The 17,626-nt window shown below is 43.2% G+C and overlaps 1 protein-coding gene across 2 annotated transcripts in view; it reads left to right on the forward strand.

Annotated features, from left to right (window-relative positions):
• Window positions 1-17,626, forward strand: part of dnajc5ab (DnaJ (Hsp40) homolog, subfamily C, member 5ab) — a 32,132-nt gene that overhangs the window by 3,083 nt on the left and 11,423 nt on the right. The window contains exon 1 of one of the 2 annotated variants that reach the window (XM_063209320.1): window positions 6,171-6,311. The exons of the other annotated variant lie outside the window; for it this stretch is intronic. The gene's annotated coding sequence lies outside the window, so the exon portion shown is untranslated. Of the gene's footprint in view, window positions 1-6,170; window positions 6,312-17,626 lie in introns of those variants that run through there. 2 annotated transcript variants of the gene reach the window in all.

Raw genomic sequence — 17,626 nt, forward strand, 5'->3', positions numbered from 1 at the left:
ATGATTGCTTGAAATATTTTTTGTTAGTTGTGGATGAGGCTCTTTATTTCCTGGCAGATTGGCTTTGAGTCCAGTAATACCTTTGGTAGCCTTGCCTGACCTGTTTGACGTCTCCCTAGAGCATGGGTGGGGAACCTACGTCCCGAGGGCCGTTCGCATGAAGTATGACATATTTTGTAAAGGAATCTTGGAAATTATACTTCCAATACAATTAAGTTATATTTAGGGGACCGAGAGAAGGTGGGTTCTGTTTTAAAGGTGTCTACCTTCAATATAGCCCTAAATTGCATGTAGAAATCCTGATTTGTGGCCATAGTACGGCCCTCGGACGAATTTGAAGTGGCCCTTCGAATGGAAAAGGTTCCCCACCCCTGCCCTAGAGTGTCTCTATGGAGGTAAAGAAAGTAAGATGGCAGTGGCCGGTTAGGGAGGTGGTCTTAAGATCAGAGAGTTGCCGGTTCGAATCTTACTTCTCTCTGAAGTGCTCTTGAGCAAGGCACCTAAACCCATATTGCTCCAGGGATGGTAAACAATACCCTGTAAATAACTACAAGTCGCTTTGGATAAGATAAGTCCTGGGTAAGCAGTTAGGGCTTCAAAAAGTGGAGAAGAGCGGTTAGGGCGTCAGACTTGTAGCCCATACTGTAGGTTGCCAGTTCGAGTCCCGACCCGCCAGGGGGGACTAATTAACCAGTGCTCTCCGCCATCCTCCTCCATGACTGAGGCACCCTGAGCATGGTACCGCCGTCCCGCTGCACTGCTCCCTTGGGCCGCCAATGAGGCATGCCCCCTTGCATGGGTGAGGCATAAACGCAATTTTGTTGTGTGCACTTGTGTGGCCTAGAGTGATATGTCACAATGACAATGGAAGATGGAGTTTCCCAGGTGGGCTTTCACTTTTAAAAGCGTCAGCTAAGTGTGATTTTTATGGCATATTGTAATAATAATATAATAATAATAATTGTATTTGTATAGCACTGTGTCATACAAGGCATGTAACTCAAAGTGCTTAACAAATGGGAAAAAAAAACATTGTTAGAGATGGATTTAAAAGGAGAGGTATAGAGGAGAGGCAGAAATAGCAGGAAGGCAGAGGAAGAAGAGATAGACAGAGATTGTAGAGTCATAAGGTCGACGTAGGTTAGGACCAGGATTCTTAGATGCGTAAGGTCCATAGTGGCTGGGCGTATCATAAGTCATAGATAGTCACACAGAGATTGGGCGCTCAGGTGCGGCCCCTGGTGGCATCAGGGGTGAGGAAAAACTCCCTTTCGCTTGATTCATAGTTTGTAAGGGGGAAAAAAAAGCTCAGCGAGGTCTGAGAAAAAAACCCTATAGTCAGGAAGAAACCTCAGGCAGAGACCAGCGGCCACCTAGGGGAGCCCCCTGCCAGGGCTGGTTGCGAGTAGTAAGGGCGCTGCGGCAGCTGGGACACTATGACGCCTTGGCAGCTAGGAGTTGGCAAGGATGAAGAGGTGGGTCTTCAGCTGCTTCTTGAAGGAGTCGACGGAGGTGGCTGATCGGATCTCGATGGGGAGGGCGTTCCATCTCTTGGGCGCATAGCAGGCAAACGCGGCGTCGCCGATCTTCTTTTGCGGGGGGGGTGGGGGTCCTTAGCAGCTTGGCATCAGTGGACCTGAGAGCTCGAGCAGGGGCATAAAAAGAGAGCATGTCAGAGATACAACTAGGGGCAAGTCCATTTAATGCTTTAAATACTGTGAGCAGAATCTTAAAGTCGATTCTGTATGAGACAGGTAACCAGTGCAGGTCTGCCAAGACAGGAGAGATGTGCTCTCTCATTCTGGTTCTTGTTAGGATTCTTGCCGCAGAATTTTGAATGAGTTGCAATTTGTCAATTAATTTTTTTGGGAGACCAGAGAAGAGAGCATTGCAGTAGTCTAGCCCAGTGTTTCCCAACCAGGGGTACGTGTACCACTAGGGGTACGCGAGCACACTGAAGGGGGTACTTGGAAAAATGTAATTTTAAGAAATGCATGGGGCATAGTCACACTGGAATAGAAAAAGCGATGTAAAACATGACTAGGGGTACTCGTGGCACAACGAAAAGGCTTGGGGGGTACATGAGACAAAAAAGGTTGGGGAAAACTGGTCTAGCCTACTGGTGACAAAGGCATGAATAAGTTTCTCAGCGTCTTGTCGGGGGGCCAAGCCGCGCACTTTGTTGACATTTCTAAGATGGAAAAAAGAAGATTTTGTTATCTTGTTGATGTGAGGCTCAAAGCTCAAATCCGAGTCAATGACCACACTTAGGCTAGTAACCTTATCTTTAATGTGCATGCTTAGGTCACCTAGGCTTGAGTGGAGTTTTGCACGTTTTTTCTTAGGCCCAATGAGCAACACTTCAGTTTTATCCTCATTTAATTTTAGGAAGTTACTGTTCATCCAATCTGTGATGGCAGACATGCATTTAGTCAAGGCATGAATGGCAGTGGTTTGGCTAGGCTCGACAGAGATATATAGTTGAGTGTCATCGGCATAGCTATGAAAATCAACATTGTGCTCTCTGATGATGGAGCCCAGGGCCAACATATAGAGAGAGAAGAGGAGAGGGCCCAAGCAACTACCCTGAGCAACTCCAAAAGGCACATCATACTTGTTGGAGACGTATTCTCCGATGGTGACAAAAAACTGCCTTCCTGTAATATATGTTTTGAACCACTCTAAGACGTGGCCGGACAGTCCTACCCAAGATTCAAGGCGGTCAATTAGTATGTTGTGGTCTATCGTGTCAAAGGCTGCACTGAGGTCGAGGAGGATAAGTGCTGAAACTTTGTTAGCGGCAGTGCTGAGCCTAAGATCACTTATTATTTTGGTTAGTGCTGTTTCTGTGCTATGGTTGGCTCTAAAGCCTGATTGGAATTTTTCCAAGATACCATTCCCAGCCAGATGTTGATTAAGCTGTTTAAATACAACTTTTTCTAGTACCTTGCTTATAAAGGGGAGGTTTGATATAGGTCTGTAGTTGTTTAAAGAATTCTGATCTAAATTTGTATTTGTAAAAATTTCTTTTTTAGGAGTGGCTTTACCATGGCTGTTTTGAATGAGCTTGGAAAAATGCCTGTAAGCATAGAGGTGTTAACAATTTGCAGTAAAGGTGCTGCTAAGCAACCAAGTATGTTTTTTAGCAGATATGTGGGGATCGCGTCAAGGCTGCAGGTAGACTGCTTACTTTCCCTGACTATTTTACAGAGGTCATTGGACAAAACTTTTGGAAGCTCTCAGGTCTCCTAGGGGGGTTTAACCCTCCCCTCGGTGTATCGCCTGAGTGGGCGACAGAGGTTGCTGCGTTTCCACCTTGGATGCCTTCTCTAATGTCTGCAATCTTTTTATTAAAAAATCTAGCAAATTCCTCGCACTTGGCATGTGATGCTGCATTTAGGTTGTTATTGCTATGTGTTGGATTAAGCAGGTGGTCAATAGTGGAAAAAATAACTTTCGCATTATGCTGGTTGTCTGTTATGATTTTGGAAAAATATGCTTTTCTCTCTGAGCGTACCGCATTATTGTAGGAGGAGATCTCATCCCTAAGGGATTGTCTATGGACTTCTAATTTAGTTTTCCTCCAAAGACGTAAGGCCACTCCAGAAACTTCACTATTATATTCTTCTGTAGATGACAGGTCGATTTGGTCTTTTAGATTATTGTCATATTAGAATGTCCATCAAATGCCAATGCATTTGTAGCTCATACATCCCTACCATCAGCAACCCACCACAATGTTTCAGGGATTGTTCAACTTTCATCATGCTGAATTGACTGTTCTCCAAAAGTTTCAAAAATATTTTCCAAATCACGTTGTCCCAGACATGTTTAGGCTTGTCGTTATGCTATTTTGTATCTTGTTAGCAAGAAAGCTTGTGCGTTTTTTATAGTGGCCTTCTTCTGACAAACATGCAGCCCATCTCCGTACTTGAATCATTTAATCATTTGTCCTCAATTTTACCTGAATTAATTGTTGGTTGTGCTTTGCCCCTGAACAATATTATCTGCAATTATAGTTTGATTTCAACAGAACCCCTCATTTAACACTGAATTAGAATTTTAGCAGTTTTGATTGACATTTTTCATTCATCTGGTCTGATGCTTTTTGTCCCTTTCCTTCTTAGTTCAACTATTTGTCCCCAAATATCCTTTTGACAAATGAAGCACTGACTGAGGGATGTGAGCTTCTCTTGGAATTCCAACAACTCATTGACATTCTGCAAACAAACAAATCACAGGAAAACAGATCACTAGTGATGATGGTTTATAATGGCCATTCAGCTCAAAGTTCAAAGTTCTTTATTTGCTATTTGTGTGCAAACTAGTCAGGCACATTGGAACTTTTGTGCAGGCCAATGAAGAAAAAAGGGGCAAAAAGACTTTAAAAGTGATCCAAGTCAAATACAGAAAAAAATAGTTGGTCAAATGTTTTGTTTTGTCATCAGTCTTTCAAGATTCAAAAGCTTTATTGTCTAATATGTTGCGATATTAGAAATGTGAAATCTTGAAGGTGCGCGTGTGTGTGTGTGTGTGTGTGTGTGTGTGTGTGTGTGTGTGTGTGTGTGTGTGTGTGTGTGTGTGTGTGTGTGTGTGTGTGTGTGTGTCCAGTCCAGTCCAGTCCAGTCCAGTTCCATGGAAGAGGCACAGTGACGTCATAGATGTGAGAATCTTGAAGATCTCACATCTATGAAAGTTGAAATTGTTCAAAGTTTGCTCAGTCATGTTTTTTCCGGTTGCAGGAAAAAATGTGAATGGGGTTCCCACAAATTTGGGACATCAAAAATGGGATCCTGGACCATAAATGTTTGGGAACCACAGCTGTAATGTCGTTATGATGGACATTTGATATTTTTACTATGATCAAATGACGACTTGTGTGGACTGAGGTGGTGATAGAATATCCAAAGAGTATTCCATGTCTGCACACACACTGGGCAGTCATGGGTAAGTGGTTAGGGCATCAGACTTGTAGCCCCTAAGATTGCCAGTTCAGCTCCCAACCTGCCAGGTTGGTGGGGGTAGTAAATTAACCAGTGCTCTCCCCCATCCTCCGCCATGACTGAGGTAACCTAAGCATCGTACTGTCCCGCCGCACTGCTCCCTTGGGGCGCCATTGGGGGCTGCCCCCTTGCACGGGTGAGGCATAAAATGCAATTTCGTTGTGTGCAGTGTGCAGCTGACGGGGGATGGGCAAAGGGGCCACTTGTCCCAGGCCCAGGGTACTGGATTTGGGGCCCTTTCAGATGACTTTGTCCTGAGCCCAGCCAAATCTGTTAGCAGCCCTGATCTTAGATGGAGAACGATTGAAGAGAAGGTGCACCCCTGGGCATAATTTGTTTTGGAACACCAAAAACAGTTCCATTTGTCTTGGCCCTGGACCTTAGCCCCCCTCTGCCTAATAAGGCAGGCCTGCTACTAATCAAACAGGCTACACTCTTTCTCATCATATATTTCATATGATATCAACTTTCACTCCAGAGGACAGTAGGCTATGATGTAGGCTACAGGCACTGAATAAAATTTATGATTGACAAGGCCCTACACCAGGGATGGGGAACCTATGTGTCGAGGGCCGTTTTATCCGGCCCCCGATGTTATTTTAATGTTATGCAGCTTCACATGAAATATGACATATTTTGTAATGGAATCTTAGAAAATACATTTGCAATACAATTAAGTTATATTCAGGGGACCTAGAGAAGGCAGGGTCTGTTTTAAAGGTGGCTACCTTCAACAAAGGCCTAAAGTGCAGGGGGAAATCCTGGTTTGTGTTAGTAGTACAGCCCTTGGAGGACTTTTACGGCCCTCAGATAAATTTGAAGTGGCCCCTCGAATGAAAAAGGTTCCCCACCACCCCTGCCCTACACAGTAGGCCTAAACATTTCTCCTTAAAACATGTTGGGGTGACACAAAGTTTTACTGGAATAAGCCACCACCAAATGTTAAGATTAAAATTAAAGGCTACCCTTTTTAAAGTATCTTTTTGCCAATGCAATGTATTTACATGGGTAGCCTTTAGATAGGAGTCCGACATGTTTATTACACTATCATTAAACTGGTACAACGTATGTGACGAGTTTGCGTCATTTCTGAAGGGTTCCTTACGTCAGTACGGAGGGGGCAAGTTCCCCGGCGATTTGATTCGGATTGGACGGGGATTGGACAAACTGAACGCGCTGTTGGCGAGGATAGGTATCACGAATGACTGAGTGCTCCTTCATGGAATGGAAGAATAGTTAGCTAGTTTGTTTAGTTTACTGATAATCCACGCTGACACAGAACAGACACAACAGGATACCAAGCAAACGGTAAGCAGGTGCATTCGCTCACAATAATAAGTAACTCTACCGCTATGTCTTAATACTCTCACATGTTAGCGTTAGCTTTCTGTTTAGCTGTCCTTGGATTAAGGATGCTAACGTTAGCCAGAGCTACACCAACTCCAACTCCATAGGCTGTAAATGAGAACAGTACCCGGTGCTTGCTAACTTTGGCTCGCTAGCTAACCAACATGGATGCTGAATGAGTTGTTCGAGCAGAGATTAGCCGCCTTAATTCCTACCAGTCTACTATTGTTGCAAGGGACCAGTGCTAGATCATGCGATTCAACTCTTGTTCAGCTGAAGTGCGCAGGCAAACGACAATCAGTTTCAGTTTTGATATCATATTGTCCCATCACTTTTGGGTTGTGGAAATGTTATGTTGTTGAGCTATGGGTCTGACTCTGGTCTGGTCTATGCCGGATGAGGAGAAACCCCAACCTTACTACTTAATCCCTTTTAAATGAACAATAATCTCTGTTCACTGGTCATGTGAATCTTCAAAGGAATATGTGACAGTTGGGTTGCATTATACTTTCGAAGAACGCTAGGAACATTAACTTTCCATTATAATAGCTTCACAAGGGTTTGGTAATGACAGGTGAATTATCATGGTATACGCGTGGTGGGGGGTAGTAGCAGGGCGACAGGGTTCGTCATCAGACGAAGACGGTGTCTGTTTTGCCATCCATCAGCTCTTGGCAAGAGCAAACTCATCACGATTCAGTTGTGTATGTATGCATCCACTTCAGCAATATTGGAGCAGACCGTATCCGGAGACACTGATGGGTCTTTGCAGTATTGCTAACTGATGATGGGTGTTGTTTATTATGTCTTATGTGTCGTTGTCCCCATGTGGTGTAATTGTCAGGTGAAGACAGACATAATGCATCATGTCATGTGCTTGTTGAGGTCATACTTCATTAGGGTATAAGGGACACTGGTGTGTGTGTGTGTGTGTGTGTGTGTGTGTGTGTGTGTGTGTGTGTGTGTGTGTGTGTGTGTGTGTGTGTGTGTGTGTGTGTGTGTGTGTGTGTAGTGTAGTGTAGTGCAGTGCAGTGCAGTGCAGTGCGTGCGTGCGTGCGTGCGTAGTGCAGTGCGTGCGTGTGTGTATGTGCGCGTGAGAGAGAGATTTCATCATGGTTTTCTCAGAAGGTAGGTGACATTTTGGGTTTGGGAGGGTGATTTATCTCAGCACTCCCGATAAACCTACTAACTACATCAGAGCGCTTAGTGAGTTTTGTTAAGATCCTATTTTCAAGTATTCAGGATTTGTCTGTTGTCCAATCTGAAAATGCATCCATGACGTTGTGTGATGATGTGTGACTACATAGGGTGTTTATCTGTGTATATTTTACTGCATTTTTAAAATCAAACAGTACCTTGTGACTTCATGGTCACACATCATGAGTGTTGGGTTCTACTTCATTTGCTGACTATATTGTGTTGTTTTGTTTTGTTGTAAAAATGCTTGTGTATCTGGCTGTTGTACTCAGGGCACAAATATGTTTGTGCTGTCATCGTGTCAGCTGACTCTTGCACCTTGCTGGTATCTCAGGCTCCAGCTTGGCATCCTTTCAACATTTTCAACATTTTTTTCCGTTACAAAATGTGCAACATTCAGTTCATCATTTCACAATCTTTGGTGAAGGACCTACAAAATGAAATAACCCAGGCTGTCTAAGGCTCTGTGCTAAACTGAGAGCTTTATCACATGATAGTCAAAACTCTTCTGATCATAGCATTGCAGTTTTTGCAGTAGTAATGTAATAGTTTTTTGCAGTAGTAAGTCTTTTGACCTCTTTGATGTCTTTGGTCTCTTGATCACTATTTACAGATGTAACTTAGACCTACTCACATGACAAACCCATAGGCCAGTTGATTGGGAATATGTGTCATTGCATTTGTATAGTGTGTGTCTGTGTTTGAGTGTGTGTGTATTAGCTATGTGTTAGCAAGTGGCTTGCTATGGCTGTCATGGCAGATGTGCTGCTTGTGGTAGATAATTAACCTCTCCAGTAATGAAATGAAATGTCATATGAGAGGTCATACTGTACAGACGTGCCAAAAGAAATCAAGTTAGGTTATAACTTCAGAGAATAAGAAGGGAATCGGTCATAAACACATCAAAGTGGTTTGGAGAAAATTAGCCCAAGCTGTAATAAATGGTATTTTCATTCACGTACACTAGGGACCCACACAACATTGACAGTTGGTCTGTCGGAAACCACTTTGCTTTTTGGAGAGTTTGACTAGTTGCACACATCCTACGTCTGTGTGAACCTTGTTATTTCACTAAGCTAAACTGAACCAGACGGAAGTTGTGTCAAAGATGACCACGCTCTGGCAAATGGCAAACAGTTTCGGGTGATCCAATTTCAATCTCAATGTCTTATTTCCTTCCAGCCCAATCGGCTGCTTGAGTTGGCACAGGCTTCCTATCTCACCCCTTTCTAGTAACTGCAAGTAATTGCCTCCTACTCCTGTTTAATTAATCATCTGACCCTGTCTTACAAGACATTTAAGGTGTGTGTGTGTGTGTGTGTGTGTGTGTGTGTGTGTGTGTGTGTGTGTGTGTGTGTGTGTGTGTGTGTGTGTGTGTGTGTGTGTGTGTGTTCACGTGTTCACGTGTTCACTTTATCTTACTTTGGCAATTGTATGTGCGATCATATTACATGCCTATTGATCTCCATCAGTGGTATGTTGACTCGAGCGTTTGTCTGGAAGCTGATAGCGGTGTAAGGGGAACCCTTTCCCTCTCTTTCTCACTCCCACTGTCACTCTCTGGTGTCTTCTGACTGTGCTGGCCCTGTGAAGGGTGTCGTCTCACCCATGTTTGAGATGCCTCTCTCTCTCTCAGCTGCAGAGTAGTCAGATCTCGGGTCTTCAGCATTCTGGATCACATGACACCACTGACTGCTGTGATGGGTATGTCTTCTGCAGCCTATGAACTGTACAGTATGTAGGTAACGTGTACCGTTAAGGCCTCGCACACTGGTTCTGACAGAGTGTGGAGCACTGCTCGGTCAATGTTCAATATCATTCCACTGTTTTCAATACAACCCCGCACACCCGCGCCAATGTCCGTGAATGTCAGCTGCCGAATAATGACATTAATTTTGCGATTGATTATCCATGCTCTGCTGTGGTGACATTGTGTACGGGGGGTTAACCCCCATTTTGGGAACCAATAAGCATGAGTTAGTGCTCCGCAGTGCTGTTGGAACTTGGAAGCGGTGTGCAGAGGGCCTTGGACACCTTAACATCCTCTTCTGAATCAATTCACTACTTTGCCATCTGTGTCTTCACAGCAGTAGTCCTTATACTTTGTTTTAACTAGGTGCACATGGCAGTCATGTGTGAAGACACCTCTTTCGAAAATTGTGAAATAGTGTTTTTCCTCCACATGTACGGCTCGTGGTGTATGGTGGTATCATTTGGCCATCATAGGCGAAAGCGCTGTGCTTTTGGGAATTGTGAAATTGTGTTTTTTTCCATTCTATCACAACCAGTTTTACTACATGTGGGAAATGTTGAGCTTGTCACATTGGCAGTAGCCTACTGTTGTGCAGAACAATTATGTACCTATCCTCTAAGGTACAATATGGTATGACTATCAAATGATGAAGTAAGCTTACATTCCATGAAAAAGTAGCCACATAATTGCTACACAAAGGGTAAGCTTACTGCCTCAGCTTTGTACTCATTTTGGTTCACAGTAATTCTATGTGTGTGTGTGTGTGTGTGTGTGTGTGTGTGTGTGTGTGTGTGTGTGTGTGTGTGTGTGTGTGTGTGTGTGTGTGTGTGTGTGTGTGTGTGTGTGTGTGTGTGTGTGTGTGTGTGTGTGTGTGTGTGTGTGTGCGCGCGCGCGTGTCCCCTCCACTCAATAATGAACCACAACCACATTCAGCTACCTTTGTTTTCTACACATCGGGATGCTGTCGTATTATTATTCTTATTCACATTTGGCCTGCTGCTTAGCTGGGCATTGTGTTTGCTGAGAGAGAACAGTAGGCGTCTACTGAGGTCATTGAAACAGCTTGCTGCCCTTTTCCTCGAGGGGTTACTCAGGACGAATAAATATGGGCTTTGTCATTATAAGGAAAACCTTGTGCTGTTGACACCATGCCAGGTCATTCATGCTTCTCCCTCACTGTATTGTGTGTCCCATCTTACACACACACACACACACACACACACTCACTCACTCACTCACTCACTCACTCACTCACTCACTCACTCACTCTCTCTCTCTCTCTCTCTCTCTCTCTCTCTCCTCTCTCTCTCTTTCTCTCTCTCTCTCTCTCTCTCTCTCTCTCTCTCTCTCACTCCCTCTCTCTCTCTCTCTCTCTCTCTCTCTCTCTCTCTCTCTCTCTCTCTCTGCGAGGCATGTTTGCTCACCTAATAGCACCGTGTGTTTACATGCAGCTTTATGGGTCTAGAGGAGGAGGGCTTGTCCTGTCCACCATAATACACTCAAAACGGATGTGCAGGAAGTCCTAGCACCATAGCAACTAAATCCACCATGAGCATATTTCTGTGATGCCTAACCAGGGATCTGAGCATGTATAGTCACAATTGTGTTGTTGTGATGTGTTATTGGATGTTGTATGTAAAAAGCAGTGTACTCCAAAAATCACAAGAATATTTTGAAAAATCCATACCACCCCAACCCTATATTGGACACTTTTTTTGGCTTCTTGTTTACTGTAACAAGAAAAACTAAATCCAATTCTATTATCGAAATATCAATGCTATCAAGATGTGATGGCACATTGGGTCTTGAGAAAGTGATGTGTAAAAAGTCTCTGCATCCCCAGAGAGGCGGTATCATATGATTATTCCTGATGTCATTCATGATCTCAGCATTCAGTGATCTGGCATAGACACACAGGGATTAAAGAAGACAGAGGCAGGACAGGGATTTACTCCACAGATGAACAGCTATGCTATGCAAGGCAAGGCAAGGCCAGTTTATTTCTATAGCCTACAGACGCAGTTCAGCCTGCTTAATGAAAATAAATAGGGATATGTAAAAGCAGAGCAGATGATTCCACAGCAGCTGCTGATGTACAGCTAATGTTCTGGAGCAGTGTGTGTCTACCTGTGTGGATTTTATAGACAGTTGCGTGCGTGCGTGTGTGTGGTCATCTGCAGAAATGCTGACTGAAGGTTCGTCATTACAAAGCAGCTGTCATTAGTGCTATTGGCAACTACTACAATTCCCTCAGTGTCTGCCTGATTCCTTACATCAGGGTTTACCAAACAGGGGTTCGTGTTGTGTATGTGTGTTTTGATACAGTAAGCAGGTAGTTTTTTATTGCATGGTGAATTGTTTGCTGGAAGGGTTCATCTAAAGAGTAATTTATAACTTCTAGATTTGTTGCTCAACTGTATAATGTGCCATGATTTTCTATCCCATAGCGCAATGAAGCCATACTTGCATGGCCATCAGCACACCAAAACATTTGCTTACGGTAGGGACACATAGACGCGAATTTGGCCAAGCGAAGCCAACTTCTCCACTCATTCCTATGAGAGAGGCGAAGGCAAGCGAACAGGAGCGAAACGAAGCGAAATTATTAAAGAAAGTTTAATGTTATGCAAATGAGGAGCGAATTCGCCTGCCGCGGCCCAATCAAATCAACAACATATCTGTTCCATTCCATTTGATTCGCTGCGACGACCTGATGACGGTTGAATTTCGCCTCTCTTCGCTTCGCCTCCTATGTGTCCCTACTGTTAGGGGGTGGGCGAACCACAAAGAGCTCCGGAAACATGTAACATACTGTAGTATTTTTAGTTAGCATTTAAGGACTTTACGGTTCCCAGCGACGACCGTGGGGAATGGGGACCCGTCTCAAATGAGGTGTGTGTGCAAACACGCGATTAGAGAATCGCCGCAAACTGACGAGGGTATTACAAATAGGCTGTAGGGATGACATGATTGATCATATTTGTGTGAAACGCAGACATAAATACGATGTTGCTATCATATGCTTAACCCGGAAAACTGGCAGACTACAGGAGGGAGATTTCACGAGCTGTGACCATAGTAACCCACGGCAAACCTTCCTAGTACGAGACTTTGGAAATACTTCTAACTAAGCTCTGATACAGGTTGTTTTTCACTCCTGGTAACACTCTTTTAATAAAACGTAAATAGTGCCATAACTGCAATTACTCCAATCGCCTTGGTTTAGTAGTATACTTTCAAAACTTACCATCGAGGAGAAGTTTGCTCATGCGACCATAGCTCACGCGAGAATGTGAGATGTAGTTCCCAAAAATTCACGAGTAGCCAAGGTATAGCAACATGTATTATCGTTATGTTTAGGTTGATAAACACACACGTGTTGTTGTGCTGCTCCATTTGTTACCAAGGAAAGGATGTCGGGATAGGCGAATGACGGCTGTTAACGTTTGTCTTATATTTTTGTTAGCGCAATGTTAAAAAATATATTCCTGGAAACCGGATTTCTGTGAAAATGCTAATCCGCGCATACAACTCGTCGTCACCCACTTAGGAGCTCTATTGAAATGTACAAGGGGGTGCGCAGGGATACAAGTTTGGTAACCGCTGCCAGATCAACCCTGTACTGTAATACTGCTAGCTACAGGAGCCTCATCATGCATCACACCCCTGTTACCTTGGCAACCCCTTTCCATTCTGGCACCGCTGTGCCTAGTTCCATTAAGGATGATTGTTTACATGTTGTCATCTGTCATGCTGTATCTTTCTTTCTGTCGCTTTTCCCCCTTTTCCCTTTTTGTCTTCTGTGTGGCTGAGTCATCTGATTAAGCTCCTATCCCGCCCACCACACAGACGCGCACACGCACACACACACACGCACACACACACACACACACACACACACACACACACACACACACACACACACACACACGCACACACGCTGAGTCACCGGCCAGTCACAAAAGAGTTCACTGATTAGTGTTATTGTGTTCACCATTGACTAAAGGTTTTGCAGGTCGAATGGCTTTTGGGTTCACCAATGACAAAAGAGCTTACTGGTTGATTGGCTTGAGGAGTGTTGTGTCGCGTCATATTGATTATTCATTCCTGCACTGATTGGCCTATTCAAGGCTCTGCAGCCTCTTCTGCTCCAAGGCATAGTAGTAAGTGACTGTGCTGTTCTGTTGCATAGCCCCCATTATAGTTATAGGCTATACGACCTGCAGCAGCTGTGCTGTTTCAGCAGTAGTGGTCCCCAGCTGGTCTTGTCCCTCTGTTTGGCCACTTGACTGGGTTTTGTTATCTGTAGGGCTGGCTGGATTAGGCTATTTTTTGTTTATTTATAATTTGTTAATAATAACGGTAGTTATTTATTAACATCTACCTGTAACCTGGAAGTGGAGGGTGGCAGGAGGGTGATGACAAAACTGTCATCAATCCTGGGCAACATCAACCACCCCCTGCAGGGCTTTTTCTATGAATTTTTGGCATGAGGGAGCATCATGGCAGGTTGCGGGGGGTGAAGGGGGGAATTTACTAGGGGTGCTCCAAAAAGTAATTTATATATTTAAAAAAAAAAGAAGTATGAGGGTGCACCCAAGGATGTATGAGGGTGGAGCGTCCCTATTTCCCCGTTCAGAAAAAGCCCTGCCCTGCATGGAACAGTGGCAGCCCTGCTGAGCCCACTGAGCAGCAGACTCCTCCACCCAAACTAAGTTTAAGACAGAAAGGTACTGCAGGTCCTTTCTCCCCACTGCAGTAAGACGGTATAACAACAAGTCCCTGCGTTAGCTATGGTGATGAAGGTGATGGTGGTGATGATGATTATGATGAATGACATGCTATGCTGCTGCTGTGACTCCCTTTTTATTGCTATTTTTCTTCTTTTTATGATGCCAACACTGCACTACCTCTGTGTTTTTCATTTTTTCATGTTTTTTTATTAGACAGAAATATCTCTATTTTTTTATAACATCTCTATTTTATATCTCCCTTTTATATATTGTTTTAACTTCTTGGTCCTGTGTCTGTATGTTGTCTACATTTGCACAAGTTATATGTGTGTTACTGCTGCAACACATGCATTTTTCCATTGTGGGTTAATACTTACTTACTTACTAACAACATGCAGCTGAAGACATTTAACCTGTTAAGACACAGCGTTCTAAATTTGCTGTTACCAGAATGGCAATGACCAAGTCATAGTAGAGCATTACTAAAGGCCCTGTGTTATGTCATAGTATTGTAGTACTATGGTACTTAACTATTCAATGGCTATTACAGAGTGCCACTGGAGGTACGGCGTCCATTAAGGGGCTACACAGTGTGGCTGGAATACAAGATGATATATTTTGCCATAACAAGCTTTGTGGGATGGCGCGTATGTGCATTTCAATGCCACCACTGTTGTTTTTTAATATGTTTGTATAAGTTGACAGTCTGTCAGTCTGGTTCAGTGTTCTATAGATTCTAGGACAACCACTTCCTCCGCTTTGCACGAACCTCAGGGACCACTTCCCTTCCCCAGAACGCAGGCTAACAATGCTGTGTATTTTGCAATCAGCTGAGCTCTATCAAGAGGTTATGCATGAGGATGATAAAGGCTTGTAAGCTTCTTTTTGTATCCAAGCTTACAACCTGGCCTCAAGAGTTGACCAACCTCAGCTAGAGAGAGAAGTGTCAAAAGAGAAAGTAAAAACAGAAAACAGGAAAAACTGAACAGAAAAAAATCTAATTCTAATTTGCCAGAAATGAAACCCCATTGAAAGTCAATGGAATGTTCTGTCTGGCAAATTAGAATTAGATTTAAAAAAAAAAAAATAGAAAAACTTGGTATGGAAATCTATGGGGTATAATGAAGAGGGAAGTGTGGGTCACCAGATCAAAGAACAAAAAACAGCTGACAGCTAAGCATCAATGATATCTGGGCTTTCATAACCCTCATGCAATGCCACTGCCATTGACTTCAATGTTAAACACAGTCAGGTCAGCAGTCTAACCCATGACTGCGGTTTTGAGTAATGAACAAGGCTGAGACTTTTTAAAGTCTAGGAGATACCAGGAGATTTATTTGTCACATTCACACAATTATCAAAAGTAATACAGTGAAACCATGCAGTGAAATCACAGTAATCTGCCTGTACAATGCATAGGCGTGTGTGGGTGGGGTTGGGGGTGCGGGTGGGTAGTAGTGTGTGGGGGGGGTGGGGGTTAAAGGAACAATAGTACAAAGAGCATGGGTAATATCTTTGAATATTAATAATTTTATGGTATCTTACAGAAATGTCACACCAAGGATGTCACACCGCAGGCCACATTTTCCCAAAAATGTCAAAAAATAGGCGAAATTCCACGGACCACTATGTTCAATACTCCAATTTTTCCCATCGTTTTTTTCAGGAATTGGAAAAACTTTTTTCTTTTTTTTTTTGCATTACGCCCTTAAACGTCAACCACCCTAAAACAGCTGGATGGCTCTCTGCGGACAAATGGCCTTCGTAGCCTTTCTCTCTTGCAGGGGATGGCGCGGAAAGATAACTGTAATGTAATGTAATTAGCTCTTCACAAACATTTTTATTTGCATTTTGCACCCTCAAGCCTTGATTATGTTGTCTATTTGTTTGATTTTTTACCGGTAGTATCTTTTTTGTGTGCACTATGTTCTTATTCTTCTGTGATGGATTCTCAATATCTGAAGATGGTGGTCTTCGTCTTGTTTTGTTCTCACTTGGGCTGCACAATTATGGAAAAAATCATAATCACGATTATTTTGGTTAATTTGGTTATTATTAATCACGATTATTGATCTTTTGCAGATTTTTTTGAAAATTATAACAAGATGAAATATAACCAAGAATGAATTATCTACAGGATGAGCAAAATAAAATGAATTGTAATAATTATGTAAAGGCAAAAGCATGAAACTTAGGTGGACAGATTTCTGGCCAGAAACACCAGCCTGTCAGTATGTTCTGGCTTCAAGGACGCTCTCAAAGGTAGGTCACTATTGCCACGATTAAATCACGATTGAAATCATGACTTCGATTTCACGATTTTATCACGATTTTCGATTATTTTCGATTAATTGTGCAGCCCTAGTTCTCACAACAGCCCACTGTGATGTACTGGTCCGTTTTTGTATTGAAAAGTCTCTTATGTCTACAGTGCATATCTGTGCAGCTTGCTTGTTGTTGTCTTTATTACTTTGTTCTTGGGCGTTTTGATGTGCCAGTCTAAAAGTCTAAGAACAGATATGGATATGAAAGCACAGTGCCATCCATGTAATCCTCCTCCTCTCCCCCATGCTATCAGATTTGTATCCACTATTTGTTTTGACCATTAAGGTGCTGGTGACACACGTTAACGAATTTAGCAAAGAAAGCTCGCCAAACTGTCTAAGCAGAGACTATACTAATGGTGCATTCCAGTCCAAAATCATTCTAGTAGGAGATGGCACTTATCCTACCTGGACATTTCAGCTGCCGTTCCTGACAGTTGAAGTGGAAGTTCTACATCCATGGCAACCGCCGCGGTTGAGCTGACTTTGAGCTGCACCATAAGACCATGGTAAACGTTAAACCAGGCTTAGTTAACATAGAGGAAGTGGTAAACCTGCTAATAGATGTACCTGCAGGCATCATTTAGTTAAGAAAATTAGGATTCCAGTCTCTGCTATTGGATGATTTACCTTTACCACAAGGTTAACTCAACCTGGTTTACTACTGAGGCAGCTTCTTAGTATAACCCCCTGTGTGCTGTTCCAAGTTCAAGGTTAAGGTATTCCCATTATCCACTGCATGTCTGTGATGATTCTCAATCATCCAGGTCAGGCTTAGAACTAAAGATCAGAAAGTCAAAGAATGCACGCACATCAGTGGCACAGGTGCTGGACCAAACGTAGAATAACTGAAAAGAAAATAAAGGTCCGCAACACTGTAAATGCTCCCAGAATGCAGCCAATAAATCTTCTGGGAGCATTTACAGTGTTGCGGACCTTTAGAACTAAAGATCCCCTGTTAGTTAGGAAAGCAGCACATGCAGAACTAAGCTTACGCTGGTATCACAGGTGTATGTCAGTTATACTATGTTTATTGCCACATTATGCAAATTATTTGCACTATTTTCCAAGTATGTTTATAGTGTAATCGCAATGAAAATAGTAAGTCTAGTATTTTTACTAAAACTAGTAAGTTAAGTTCACAATGACAGATGTAACAAGGGATGGTGGAACTCAAGGGCCATTTACAGTAGCCAGTGTGGTGAGTAGTCATAGTGTGGCATGATCTCTGCGATGCTGCAGCCCAGGAGCATGTGCCAGTCAGACAGG

The sequence above is a fragment of the Engraulis encrasicolus genome, chromosome 10, assembly GCF_034702125.1.
Source record: "Engraulis encrasicolus isolate BLACKSEA-1 chromosome 10, IST_EnEncr_1.0, whole genome shotgun sequence".
NCBI lineage: Eukaryota > Metazoa > Chordata > Actinopteri > Clupeiformes > Engraulidae > Engraulis > Engraulis encrasicolus.